At 36.3% G+C, this 14,943-nt stretch overlaps 1 protein-coding gene across 2 annotated transcripts in view; it reads right to left on the minus strand.

Annotated features, from left to right (window-relative positions):
• The window catches only part of LOC140747151 (neuroligin-4, Y-linked), a 115,374-nt gene extending 103,374 nt beyond the window's left edge, over positions 1-12,000 (minus strand). For both annotated transcript variants that reach the window (XM_073079425.1, XM_073079424.1), the window contains exon 1: positions 11,786-12,000. The gene's annotated coding sequence lies outside the window, so the exon portion shown is untranslated. The remainder of the gene's footprint in view (positions 1-11,785) is intronic.
• Positions 12,001-14,943: the final 2,943 nt, after the last annotated feature.

Consider the following 14,943-nt stretch of genomic DNA (forward strand, 5'->3'; position numbering starts at 1 on the left):
CCCAATGCAGCGACGATGCCAAATCGTCAACATATATTTTATGAAACGATGTAGTTCACGAGAATTAGGTTAAACATTTAAACACGACAAATTTGGCGCGTTGAAACCCCTATGAAGTTGGCTGCTTTATTGTATCGGTGACGAAAATGTTATTAAATTATTTCATTCCATTTAGGTTGTTTCTTTGGTTTGTGTTTCGATATTTTGATAAAAGGTTAACCTAATGTGAGAGATATTAATGTAGAAAACGTTAATGATATATCTTGGTTCATATTTTTTGTTTCGATTTCGTACCATGTTTCGCAGCTGAAAATAAAAGTGAAGAAGATTTAATCGACCTCCCAAAAGAAAGATATTTATTTTATATGCCGTGTATATCTGCAAGAGCAAATTCAGTTTTTTTAAAGCGAATACGTCTTAAATTTTGTTTTAATGTTTTTGCCTTTAACAATTTAGTTATAAATACTTGAATTCATCCGACAAAAAGTTATTCCCTAACTTGCGGCGGCAACGCCGATCCGTGTGTAAGCGCCTAAACACGCGTGAAAGGGCTTTACGTAACATCTGTGACCTGTGGGACGAGTGGGCTTAAACAATATCTATAACGGCTTATAGATATACCGATAAGCGCTGAGTGCCTTCGCGCAGAGGGTCAACTGGGGTACGTTTTCTGACGACCCATTTAGCATAAGGTCTACTTGCCTGTCCCGTTCAATTGCAACTTGGACTTTCAATTTAGATTCCCTTGGGACCATTTCCTGTGTGGTGCCTGTGTAGGGTAGCTCTATTTACTTTTTCAAGTATGTCCTAGTATATTCAAGACTGTTTTTTTTATATTTGTATACGCATTTATCATAGTCAAGCATGATGAGGCTAAATAAAATAAAATCGTACTAACTAATATGGTTTTCCATATTTGTGTAGAGTTGTTTATATGTACGATAAGAATCCCAATACCGAGAACTAAAACCATCCTACTCTAGTAAATCTTAGTCTTCTGTCCCAGCCACGTCGTAATCAGGCTCAACACAATTACTATAGACATTTTACAAAAAAATTGAAATGCAAAAAACGCAATTTAAAATGTAAAACTAAACCATTTTCAAACGTGTAAATAAAGAAAAAACATCAAACGAATTAATTAACTCGTTTGTAAACGACAGATCGTTTGAACCGATAAAATTTAATTAAAAAATAACACTCAATTACGTGAAACAGAAACGCGGAAATATTTCAAAACATTCCAATTTTCGCTGAAGTGTTATATTCCAAAATTATTGTTTTCGATTAAGGCACCTAATGTGCTTGTAAATTAATTTTACACTACATTTTAGGGGTCGTTAAATTTTAATTAAAAATAAATATCCAATGAGTCGGATGTTAGAATCGACGAAGGAAGCAATTTGCAATCATGCGATTTAGATTAATGAGCCCTGGTTAAAAAATATTTATATATTTATGTTAAGTAACAGTAATAGCAGTGATAGCCTAGTGGTTAAGAAACTCGACCTCTCGCTCGAGGGGTCCGAGGTTCAAATCCCAGGCACGCACCTCTGATTTTTCGAAGTTATGTGCGTATTAGAAATTAATTATCACTTGCTTAAACGGTGAAGGGAAACATCGTGAGGAAACCTGCATACCTGAGAAATCTTAAAAAAAAAAAAAAAAAAAAAAGTTTTCTAAGGTATGTGTAGTCTACCAATACGCACTTGGCCAGCGCGGTGGACTATGGCCTAATCCTTCTCACTCTGAGAGGAGACCCGTGCCCAGCAGTGGGACATTAATGGGTTGATGATGAATGATGATGATGAACAGTAACACAAAATATAAATTTAGAAGACTTGCATTTATATTACAGTAAATATAACTTACACAAATTCTTGTAAAAACAAAAGACAGTAAAAGTAAATTAAAGTAGCGCTATTTGAGAATATTTTTTCAATATTTTTCGCAATCATTAACATTTCCGTCAATTTGATAACTGCAACCCTTGAAAGTATCGCACGGTAACCAGCTCTTCTAGTGTTAAAAATATAGTCTATGTCACTCCCACAATTTCCAAGAACAACGACACCGTTCCGTCAAACCGTTTGGGCTGTAGGGCAAGCCAAAATGAGACATACATACAGGCTCGAAAAATACTATGCAACCCTTGAAAGTATCGCACGGTAACCAGCTCTTCTAGTGTTAAAAATATAGTCTATGTCACTCCCACAATTTCCAAGAACAACGACACCGTTCCGTCAAACCGTTTGGGCTGTAGGGCAAGCCAAAATGAGACATACATACAGGCTCGAAAAATACTATCCTGCGCCGCGGCCGTAAGGTGAAAAGAGTTTCCAGAATTCTAACCGCAAACTTCAATCAAAATGCATATACTAGTACTAGCTGACCCGGAAAACGTTGTGTTGCCATATATATAAAAAATATTAAGGATGAACAACCCTTATCACTTAGAGGTATGAAAAATAGATAGTAGCCGATTCTCGGACGTACTGAATATGCATATAAAATTTGGTGAGAATCGGTAAAGCTGTTTCGAAGGAGTACGGTAAGTAACATTGTGACACGAGAATTTTTTTATATAATAATATAATTGGTTGCATCTATTTTACCCTTACCTAATGACTTAGGTAAACAATGAGCTACCTATACCTATATAGGCATTGTTCGCTAACAAAGATCTTAAGATATGGAACTTTAATTAACTTTCTTATCAGGACAAAATAAAGGTCGGTATCCCAATATGCAAACTTTTGTTAATTAGGTAATTTATAGAGCCCGTGACGTACTTAATTGTTATGTTAATTAAAGAAACGAGAAGGAGTTAATCTGATAGTAAAATTACTGCTCAATGGACATCTGTAATCAACTCAAAATGTGATTGTAGTCCTACTTGTAGTCGGACACTTTGTTTATGTAAATCAAAATGAAACACCTCATATAAGCTTTACATAGCTACAATCTTCGATCTAAGAAACAGCAGTATTACATTGCACTTATAAGAAAGACGCTTTCTACACTCACAGCCCCACACTAGGATACTTTGTACCTTGGGTGCCATGTACATACACAAGCACCCAGACCCAGAACAAAAATCTAAATTCATTCAAATATCTGTCTGGCCGGGGATCGAACCTAGGAACCTCTACGTGTCAGACCGGTATGATTACCGCCCTGCGACGCAGGTCGTCAAAATTGTTATAAGACTTAAAAGAAATACTCTTAGGTCGATACAGAAGTGTTGCCGCTATCGAGATACAAAACTAGCATCTTTGAATCAAAATATGATTCAACATCAATAGAGAATCAAATCAATATTGAAGTGATAGTTGGATTTGCACAAATAATTGATGCAATCTGATATTGTAACACTAAAGCTGCAATGTAGAATATCGTTGTACCAATATAATATTAGATGTCACAGCATTTATGCTAATGCAACATCAGAGAGTATTAATATTAATGATTATTATCTAATTTCAAGAGATTATGCAAAATTAGAGCATTTATAAGGCGGAGGCCTTATAACCCGAGACGTTCTAGTCTTCGATTATACTTTTAATCTTCTAATATAGTAGTTCACCTGATGTCAAATGGCTACAGCCGCTCATGGGCATCAGTAATGACAACCACAAATAAGATTAAATTCCTACTTCAGACTAGCCACGGAAACGTTGCTATCGCTGAAGACTAACTTGGAACGCACGAGGCGTTCCAAGTTAGTCTACGTACGTCTAACTTACCACACCCTTTAAACAAGAACACTGCACCGCTTAACACTGCGGTTCTTGGACAGAAATAGGTGTGGCGTTGGTGTCTCTAAAATGGAAGCAGAAAGGGTAGTACAACTTCAACATACTCATACGATAAGGAATCTAAAAAAAACTTCAAGTAACACTTTTATAACATAGTAAAATAATCCACATATTGCACGTGCAATGCATCGTATAATTGCCCGTGCAAAGGTCTGCAGAATAAATGCAAATTGGGATCGCGCTGTTTGTATGCGTTCACGATTAACTCATAACACGCTATTCTGAAATGGTTAGCATATTGACATTCAACTCATTGCATGAAGCATTCGAGTTACCTTCACAGTACCGAGGTTAATTATCCCGTAGAATAATTTAGTTGTTTTCGCAAAAATAGCAGATTTATCTCACTGGGTTACTTTCTGAATCCTTTGTTAAATAAATATTCATAGCAAATATTACTATATCAGCGTTTAAAGCTAAATTTATAAAATATACATTAGTTATATTAATGCAACTTGGTACAAGGCAGAACAGTACAAGAAAATCCTATTATAAATCTAAACTCTTAATTGAATCTTCAGGTAGTTAGATGTAAACTGAGTTAATCTCAGCTGTTGACAAACGAATGTAGGAGATTAGCGCGAAGGGAATAGCCAATTTGGTCTAGGAAAAGTAATAACCTGGATTTAGTCAGAGCTTAGTAAATGAAAGGTATTTTATATGAGTTCGCGGGAACTGGTATACAGGTTTCAATTTACAAATAGATATCGGGATTTTTCGGGAAAAAGCAATTTAAAAAATATGATTTTTTATCCATAATCCCACACGTTTGGAGGCGGTAGATCAGCTATACATCCAAAGCCACACCTTTTTCCATTGTGAAACAGTTCGTGCGTTTCACCATGGTGAAAGAGTATGGATGCCGGTTAACCTGCATATGAGGCAACTATCTTAGTCCTCTGGAACGGCTAGGGATCTGTAATCAGCTTCTATTAGAACCTCTGTTGGATATAGAGTTGGTTACAGTTGCCTATGGGTAAGAGTGGTCACTAATCCTGGGGTATGTTGCATGTTCGTTTGCTGCTCCAAACTTAAAAACAAAATATAAGTATAAACTATTCAATTAGCGCAATAGAGTTTCGTTTATACCTTCTGGGTGCGCAACCCTAAAAAAGTTGCAAGCAAATGGGAGATCACGTCATAAATGATGATCACGATGAAATTATCCTTGCTAAAAACCACAAAAACTATTACCGCATCAAGTTAAATTGCACCTAAGGGCGAATTACAATCCTACGTAAATTAGTTCGCGGGAACGCGGCCAGTTGCAATCCCCATTATTACATGTGCATATATTTACCGCCAACGTTTTGTCGGATTCGCAGTAGCTTCGCTAAAGACCTTGTAATAACACATTTTGTGACGTTAGAATTTCTCGTTCCGCTGAAATAATAGTTGCATTTATGTGAAATAATGTCTTTATTTCATAGACTTTTTTATTTTACCCGACTGCGGAAGCTTCTCGGGCGTAATTTTTGTATATTTGTCTCTTTTTTTTAACACGTGTAGACTAAATGACTTGACAAATTTTAATATGTGTGGTGCCGTTGGATTCGTTTTAACTGTGTCTATAATTTTAAGCAGTCGGTTTTATTGTTACAATTCTCTTGTTAAATATGCTGTCTATTAATTTTATATAGAAGTCACTGATAAGTGGTCACTGCTCATGGATAAAAATAATCAAACTTAAATAGAATTGAAATGGTACCTAAGACCGGTCACCAAGGCGCTGTTAACCCTGAAAACTTATAACGCATTTTGTACCACGAACTGTTCTACCGCCTTTTACAAAACATGTGTTATATTTAAAATTTATCTTCCTAAAAAGAGATCAAACCCGAAAGGTAGGTTTGCATAAGACCAGTACTTATTTCTACTCCGCTATAAATTCTACAAATGCACCTTACAGATAGCAAGCTACTCCGACTTTGCTTCGGGTAATTAAGAAAACCGAGACTTAACTTAATCTTAACTTGTAGTTGGATTGTCTTAGTTATTCCCCAAACTACATTTAGGTGAAGAACATTTGTTTTTGTTAAAACAAAGAGATTGCGACAAGAACTTTAGTATATCTAGGTTTTACATCATAAAGTGCAATAAAAGGACAACACAACTAAAATTTTAATGTTAATAATAGTTGAAGGTTACCCTGTTGTGATTTAACTCCGGTGGCATCACCACCTCACCCATTTCTACCTAATAACAGCAATGTAAAGCGCTGGTGTGTTCTATTTTGAAGAGCGTGGTAAGACATACCTACTTTTCCGAGGCGTTCCAGCTTCGTCCTTAGGGATAGCTGCGCATCTGTAGGCGACCTCAGATAGGAATCGTATCTAGGGTTGAGGACAGATGTCCATGAACGGCAGTAGACACTTACTACTACTACACCTCAGGTGGACTGCATGATCGTCCGTTACTCTTATATTATAAAAAAAGAACCAAATAAAAACTGTGATAGCTCTGTGTAAGTTGCAGTTACCCTGTCATGGCTACTAAAATGGAACAGACGTGATGTCGACTCAGTCAAACTCTAATATAAAGTTCTACTACAACCCATGCCTACGTTAGTTTATCTCATGTTAATGTTATCAGACCTTCCAAGTAGTATCGTATGGCAAAGCCGAAACTCCGGCTCGTGAATAGTTCTTGCTTAGCTCATGTTGCTTAATACGTGCAAGGTGCAACCTTCTACAATTTAGTGCGGATTTTCAACAATTTCATCCAGGGATAATAATCAGCACTAGTCACTTTACGTACCCTTTCATGCCTCTCTTTATTAATATAACAAGAAAATATTATAAAAATAAAAACTTATTTTTTTAATCTTTATTAAAGAAGGGTTTTGTCTATGTGACTAGTGACTATGTCATAAAATAAATAAATATATATTTCTATAAAGCCCGCCACATATAGCACCTCCAATGCCATCGCTCCCAAATATAATCTGATAAGCATTCTGGCATCCTCAGACACTTGGGAAGGCATAACTAATGCTATTACACACGCCAATATACCTACGCTCTCGGTGAAAAAATCCCAACTCCTGCCTGAGAGCTTCGTTACGAACACATTCCACCAGCACATGAAGGATATCGTCTACTGTATTACACTCTGAACAATGAGGAGTCTCAGGCAAACCCATCAGCCATTTAAACTTGAATGTGCCCGGAGCGATAATGATATAATATCTCTCCTACTAATGCTCTTTGTCAAACCAAGGGTATCGATGAGGTAAAAACTTGACTGCTTTATATTATGCGTCATGCATTAAATCCATCATGCTGTTTAGACTAGGGCGTGCCTAAAAATGAGACCTACATACATATGCTCGAAAAACATCCCCACCCCCCCCGCAGTCGGGTAAAAAAGGATAAGTTCTCAGAGCACATTATAAATTGAAAGCCTATTTCACTAATACCTACATTCAAAGCCAAGGACTATGCCATTAGGTACTCTAAGAACAACCGTGAGGTCCCGTTGTAAGTCTGTATGTACGCTTTCGCGGAAAATGGACCCTTAAACACACGAGTACACGGCCTTAAATTCCGTGCAAGGAATCCGGGATGACTTGACCCACTTGCCTTTGTACTGACCTTATTAAAGGCAATATGATATGAAAAGTAATGGAGGTTCAAATGTAGCGTGAAACCTTAAAAAAATAAACAGGATATTGCGGGAATGATAAGCTCGTCCAATTTTGTGCCAGATTCATAATGCATGGTGTTTATTTGGAGCCCCATGGATATGTATTGTTGTAAATCTGAAGTAAAGAAGAAACGTGCAGTCCATCTGCTAAATGGCAACTGCCACCCGTGGACATCTGTAATTAACCCCTAGATAGGATGAGAATCATACCCGATGTCGGCTACAATTGCTATCGCTGAAATCATCATCAACCCTTTACTGTTCCTCTGCCGGGCACGGGTCTCCTCTCAGAATGAGAAGGATTAGGCCATAGTGCGTATTGGTAGACTTCACATACCTTTGATTTTTTTTTTTATAAATCTCTCAGATTTCCTCGCGATGTTTTTCTTCACCGTTTAAGCAAGTGATAATTAAATTGCGTTATTTCTAATATGCGCATAATTTTGAAAAATCATAGGTCCTGGGATTTGGATCTCCGAACCCTCAATCAAGAAGCCAAGTTTCTTACCCACTAGGCTACCATTGCCGTATACTTTACTGCACCCTACCAACCGGAACACAGCAGCGTCGAACACTGCTATTTTTAGGCAGAAGGTGTGACCGTGGTTCCCCTACAGGTGGTCATAGAATCCCACTTTTGTTTGACACAGAGATATAGACACACACCCCAGATTCGTTTTACCCCACCCTACTCACCGCAGTAAGCGGAATGTTCTCACCCGCACCTACTTTAGATTAGCGGTTTACCGAGCGCTCTAGAAATATCTGTAGAAATTGTTTGAAAATGGCTTAACATTCCACGGGGACCAGTTATTTCTATCTTCCATAATGTTTTTTACCCGCGCAGTTCTTATTTCTATCTGCTAAAACGTTTTGGAATCTCTTAGGGGAGAGTGGGGATACAAAGACAAGTACATGAATACTCAGACCCTAAATAAATGACTACCATGGAAGGAATATGAAAAAAAAAATAGAAAGGATGAGGTATAAAGTCATTTATATGGCCGGGAATTGTAGTCGATGTGTGAAATGCAGGCCAAAATAGTGACGACAGCTCGTTCAAGTCGTGATGTGATACATGTGTAATGTATAACAAATCAAATACATTATATCTGTGTTTACCGCTATAAGATTAATTAACCGCAATATACATATTTCGGGCGCCATATTTACACAAAAATGTCGCTTTATGATATCAAAGACCTATTAAATAATTAAGGTCTATTCTAAGATTACAATAATATACAATTGCATATATTGTAATCATATTATGTACGTAAAGAAAATATGAAAAAGTTTTGTACATAAACATATTTATGCTAATCTTTACTACAATAGATTAGTCGAACTGATTTCAAAGGGATTCCCAGGCAAAAATGAAACATTTTTCAGAAAAATTGCTACGCTAAGGATCAAAAACTTCAAACGTGGTGTGTACGAGCGAATCCCCGCGGTACTGTTTTAAACAGAATACTTAAGTACAATTTGGTGTTGTTTATTTTTAATGAACTGCAGGGAGCACTTAACGTCTTAATGTTTTGTAAAACTGGAGGACAAAACCGGCATACAGTCCACCTGATGGGTTTATGTAATCTACCCAAATATGAGTGGAAACAATAAATTATTAGAAAAACAAAAACCCAATTTCTTAATTTATAATACAGTTATTTAACTGATAGAAATGAGAAGTAATGTTGCCTATGTAACTCCCTCAATATATCTTATATTAACATCTGTCAAGCCGTTTGGGCTGTAATGTAAGGCGTGCCAAAAAATTTGACGTTCATATGTTCATACACACCTTTGAAAAACATCCTCCGCAGTCGGGTAAATCGAATCCTCTCTGAGGTACCCTTCAAGAATAAGTAAGAATGCCGCGTATAATCTCTGAGTTCAGATGAAATGAGTCAGAGTGAGTTCAGAGTCTCTGAAAATGTTGTTTTACCTGGCGTACTCGTAGGTATGGTAGCCGCCGAAGTCGAACGACGACGGAGTATACACTTTACAATATAAAGTGTCTTACCCTTCAAACCACACAACGTCTGAAACTATAGACAAGATATTATGAAGCCCGAGAGATGGAACTCAAAAGTTTTCAGCATATTAACAACATTAAGGAAGGTTGTAGCCTTCATTTACAAAACATCTGTCATTTAAATTTCAAAATGGTTTACACAAAACCGGGGTTACGGACACGGTTCCTTACTTATGGCCCCTCATGGCGTGGAAAGCGAAATTTGCCCTGTTTTTTCCTTAAAACACCCCTTTAACCTCTAGCGTTACAAAGGTATGATATGCGATAGACGAGAACTAGTTGCTACACACTTTATTATAGCAGTTATTAATATTATATGCTTTTCATAATTTATAGGAGTATCAGACGAATATGCACTCCATCTGATCGTAAGAAGCTACTGCCGCCCATAGACATCTGTAATCAACCCCATATAAGATTACATTCACACCTGGGATCGGCCACAGGTGTGCCTTTACTCCTGAAGACTAAGTTGGAACTCCTGGGATAAGTATGCCTTCCTTACTACACCTTCAAACAGCAGCGCTTATCTATGTGACCTATATGGCAGAAACTTAGTTTTGAGTGATTACACTACCATTCTCAGTGTTTACAGAAAATATCTCGTATGTTGGGCGTATTCCCTGTAGTTATGTGTGTACTAACCGTGAGTTTTGACGCGCGGCTTTTTTTTAAATTATGATTTTACAGAAATTAATTTGTCTCGTGCTTTAAGAGAATGCAAACATCCTGCCTACAATTAAAAATCATCAGTCTGAAGTCTACGCACCCGCACTTGACAAAATTACATACAGTGGGCCTTTTTACCCAGAGAAGAGACCTGTGCCCAGCATTAGGACAGAAATGGGTTAATGTTAATGGTAACTAGTAACTGTTACAGGCAAGGGTAACGGTTTTATCTAGGCAAGCGTTCCACATTCTAAATAAACTACTATCAGATAAATCTTAATAAGTATTTGTTTATAGCTCGCGATGTGACCATACAGCAAAGGTCTTGTGGGATATAGAGGAATCACGCTTAATACGTTCCAATAAAACTTCCTGTGTAATTTCCGTGAGCGGATTTTACAGATGTAATAAATAATGTTATTTTAGAGCAACACCCCGCACTAGTTCCGGGTTTGATTTTCGGTGAAGAATCTTCTTTTAGATTTTTGTTCTGAATATGAGTGTTTGGTACCTATATATACCAACATCATAAAACATTTTTTATGCAGTACACTCAAAAGTGCAGAAATTTTTACTTAGGTATTTAGTTGTTGATTTTTGAATACAAATTTAAATTATTATAATTTATTGTGTAACGAACGTAACATTTAGTTCAGAGCAAAAAATATTTGATAATAGACATACGTATCCCATAATGGGGCTGTAATGAATTTATGATGGTGTATTTTAAGCTTTCAACATCTTATGAGGTACGCAGTAATAACTAGGTACGTATCATTTCCTATTCCCCTAACAATACTTACAAATTATCACAACTTCAGAAAATATATTAATTAAATTACCCAAAGGAGTTACCGATACGTCATTTTGCGGTTTTTTCTATACTAGTACATACTTAAGTAATTGTAAAAAAATCCCACTTAAAACATTAAATAAACGTGAAACTCAATCGTTAAAATTTTAAATAGCTTTTAATATTCACGAAACTCACATAAGATTTATAATTAGTTCTAAATGATGTATGTTAAATCACGTAATTAGTACGTATTAATATGCTATTTTACTATGAGTTCCAATAAACTCTTTATGGTTAATTAAATATAAAAATTGTAGGTCCATTTGTTTTGGTTGTAGATTGTTAAAATGTAAGATTATCTGCCAATGACCCTGATAAGAAATCTAGAATTGTGTTAGAAAATTCGGGCTTTTATTATACAAATTTACGACTTAAATGTATAAATCTATCTAACAAGTAATTTATTAAAATGTCATATTTCATATTTCAAATCGAATCTTTTCTTTGAAAAAAATCCTAACCTCTTTTACTGAGAAAAATTGAGGCGTTCTCGATACTTTAGACTCATTTGGTATTCAACTCACAGATTTATCTGATCTTTGACAAAATATATTTCTAGTTTCATCTTTCCGGTAACTCTATTCTTTAATCATTTCCATAACATAGGCTTAACCTTTTTATTTTAAGAAGGGATGTGTCTAATTAAAATTTTCAAAGGACCCTATGGGATCAAAAGGGAACGCAAAAACGGAACGGGTACTCAAAGGGCTAGGTACGTCAGCAGTTTTATCTAAGCTTTTACCTACATAAGAACATAAATACCTCGACAGGAGCATTTTGATTCCTTCCTCCAACGAACAATTAACATTTCTCACATATTATCACACAAAACTAGAAGTACCGGAACACATTAATCGGAAAACAAGTCACTAACACCGCTTTATTACAAGGAACGAACTCGTGTTTTCATTTCGAAACACCGCGCTAATTTCTCTATCGGAGGTTTAAGGAACGACACATACACCTCCGACCGAGGCTGCTCGGCTACTGGCTGAAATGCGTCCCGAAATAAGAACCTAATTTCGTCGGAGCAATACATATTGGCACAGGTTTGCTATCCACAGTTGTGCAACGACATATATTTGAAACAGAGCATCGGTGGAGGCACTGCAGAATAATATTGTTTACTTAAATCCACAAGTTCATTAACTAGGCGTGATTGAAATTCGTGAGATCGTGATGTTAATTTATTATTGTTTTATCAACAAATAAATAATTAAAGAAATATATAAGGAATAAATAAATAATGTTAATAATAACTATTACATTTTTTACCGTCTATGCTTGTGATATTGAAACGAAGTAGGTATTACAAAAATACTTATGTAACGCAAAGCAAGAATATCATAATAATATCATCATACGTCTTACATAAAATAAAAAAAAATTGCCGACAGCCATGTTCCGAAAATAAAAATATTGTAACATACTACGTAGGCGCAACAATAATATGTTGTTGCGCTACTGTATCGTCGATAATACTGTTAGACTGTGACACTGGTGTCTGGAATCTGGATAGCAGGGAGTACACCCGCAATGCGATAGATGGCGCTATTACCAATTACTGCACGGTGTAACTCCAGTGTAATTTGGGATGCACAAGACTTATATTAAAACGACATCGAAAAATAAAGTGTGCGAACAAAAATTGACTTTATTTTTAATACTAATTTATTCTACCTTGTTAAAAAATAAAAGCAAATCTTTTAAATCTTAAGTTTAATTGTTAACGATGTGAAAAGGAGTCTATCGTATAGGCGTAGATAGTCACGTGGTGGAAGATGTTACGCTTTGAAAATTTTCTGATAATTAGGATTGGTAGTCTTAATAGTGTCGATCCAGTTTAATTTTTCAAAAATCTGTTGATTATAAATCTTCTTTATATTAGATCGATTAAGAATATTTTGGGCACGGTTGTTAAACCCTACCTACACCTATAGGTAAATAGTGTAGCTATAGGTATATAACCTTATGTAATTTAATAATGTTGGTCATAATAACAATACTTCATATATTATACTAGAGTAATACCGAGCTTGATACTAATAGAAGCAAACTTAATAATATTACCGAGATACACTCTGTACGGTCGACCTATTCTTAGAAAATGTAAAAGGTAGACAGAGCCTTGAAACCTCTCTTGCAGACTTCGCATCGAAAACGTTTACTCAATACAAATACAGTCTGTGGTTTGCCCTATACCTCAACGCATAGCGGAGTCACCATATCGGTCTGACACGCAGTCGGTTCAAATGAACTGAAGTGAAGGTAGAACTCTTTGTGGTTCGACTCCGGCAGTACCACCGCCACACCTATCTCTACCTAGTACCAGCAGTGTTAAACGCTGCTGTGTTCTAGTTTGAAGAGTAAGGGAGACATACTTTTCCGAGGTGTTTCAGCTCAGTCCTCAGGGGTAGCGGCGCATCTGTGGCCTATCTGTGGCTATCTCAGGTAGAAATCTAATCCTATCTGGGGTTGATTACAGATGTCAATGGGCGGCACTTACCATTAAGTGGACTGCATGCTCGTCTGCTACTCTTATTTTATAAAAAAAAATACGAATTTAGATTTTTTTCTGGGTCAGGGTTGTGTTCGGTACACTAATAAGTCCTAGAGCGTGGCTGTGAGTGAAGAGAGTAAAAACATGATTGATGATTGACGCTTAATGATGAAACAAATTATTATTTTGTCATTAAATTATATATTATCCCAAAAATAAAAATACATGATAAAGAAAAAAAAACAGGGATTTCAACTAGGGCACTAGATACTTCGTAATGTATCAACTCAAAAATTTATTTTTTTAATATTTTTTATTATGCTTAGAACAGGCATTCTGTCTATTGTGTTGTTTTATATTCTAAGGGCAACCCAAACCCGAGTGAAATAACCGGAAAAATCATGACTATGAGAATACATTTCTCGAGAGGTCCTTGGGATCTTGATTATCTTATGATTTACTGTGAAGCCAAATCAATAACAATATAACAATGAAAATAGGATTGTCTCTTAGGTTCGGTACTAAATTAATTGTTTTAAGTGTTTGTGCTCTTGTTGATCAAAGTAAAGCAGGTAGTAATGTTTAGTTTCACATCCATCAAAATTTGCCATAAAGATTTTATTAATACAATGCTAGTTATGCAGATTCAAAAACATGCAGTTCATCTGATGGAAGTGGCCACTGCCATCTATGGTAATAGGCCGTAATCAACCTCACATAAGATTGGATCACTACTTGAAAATAGCCACTGCTGTGTTGCTACACCAGAAGGCTAAGTTGAAACGTGTTGGAATTATATTATTTTTTTATATTTAACCAAACGATAAGAGAGACGGGCTACCTGATGGAAGGCAGTCACCGTAGACTATGGACATTTGCAACACCAGAGGAGTCGCCAATGCATCGCCGGCTTTGAAGGAGAGTTCTTTTTACACCCCTCTTGAAGAGCCCCATGTCATAGGCCTGAGGGAATGCCTCAGGAGGAAGTTCATTCCACATTTGTGCGTTATATAATTATATCCCTTACATTTATGTTATAAGGCAGAATAAGGTGTTGTGGTTTAGCTGTGTGTTGCAATATATTGTTATGTAGGCATTCCCGAACATAAATCACATTTCGATCACGACGGTACAAACCCCTGTAAACATCGAGGGAATCCTAAAAATGATTTCTTTTAATACGTTTCTGCAATAAAAAAGATTGCCGATGCTTCCTAACCTCTCCAATGTAATATATCAAGCCGTTTTGTAAGAATAGGGTTTTTTGCGTTACTCGATTTAGTAACGCCTCTATTTGTTTACACAATATGTATGGATTCGCCGTTGGAATTAAATTTTGGCTCCTTTTTGGGTTCCAAAGCGTTTTCCTCTTTGAGCCGACGAATTTTCGAAGTCATTATTTTTATTAGAGTTTCCACTC

The sequence above is a fragment of the Epargyreus clarus genome, unplaced genomic scaffold (assembly GCF_041222505.1).
Source record: "Epargyreus clarus isolate Ecla_fem2 unplaced genomic scaffold, WU_Ecla_fem_2.2 ptg000014l, whole genome shotgun sequence".
Classification (NCBI taxonomy): Eukaryota; Metazoa; Arthropoda; class Insecta; order Lepidoptera; family Hesperiidae; genus Epargyreus; species Epargyreus clarus.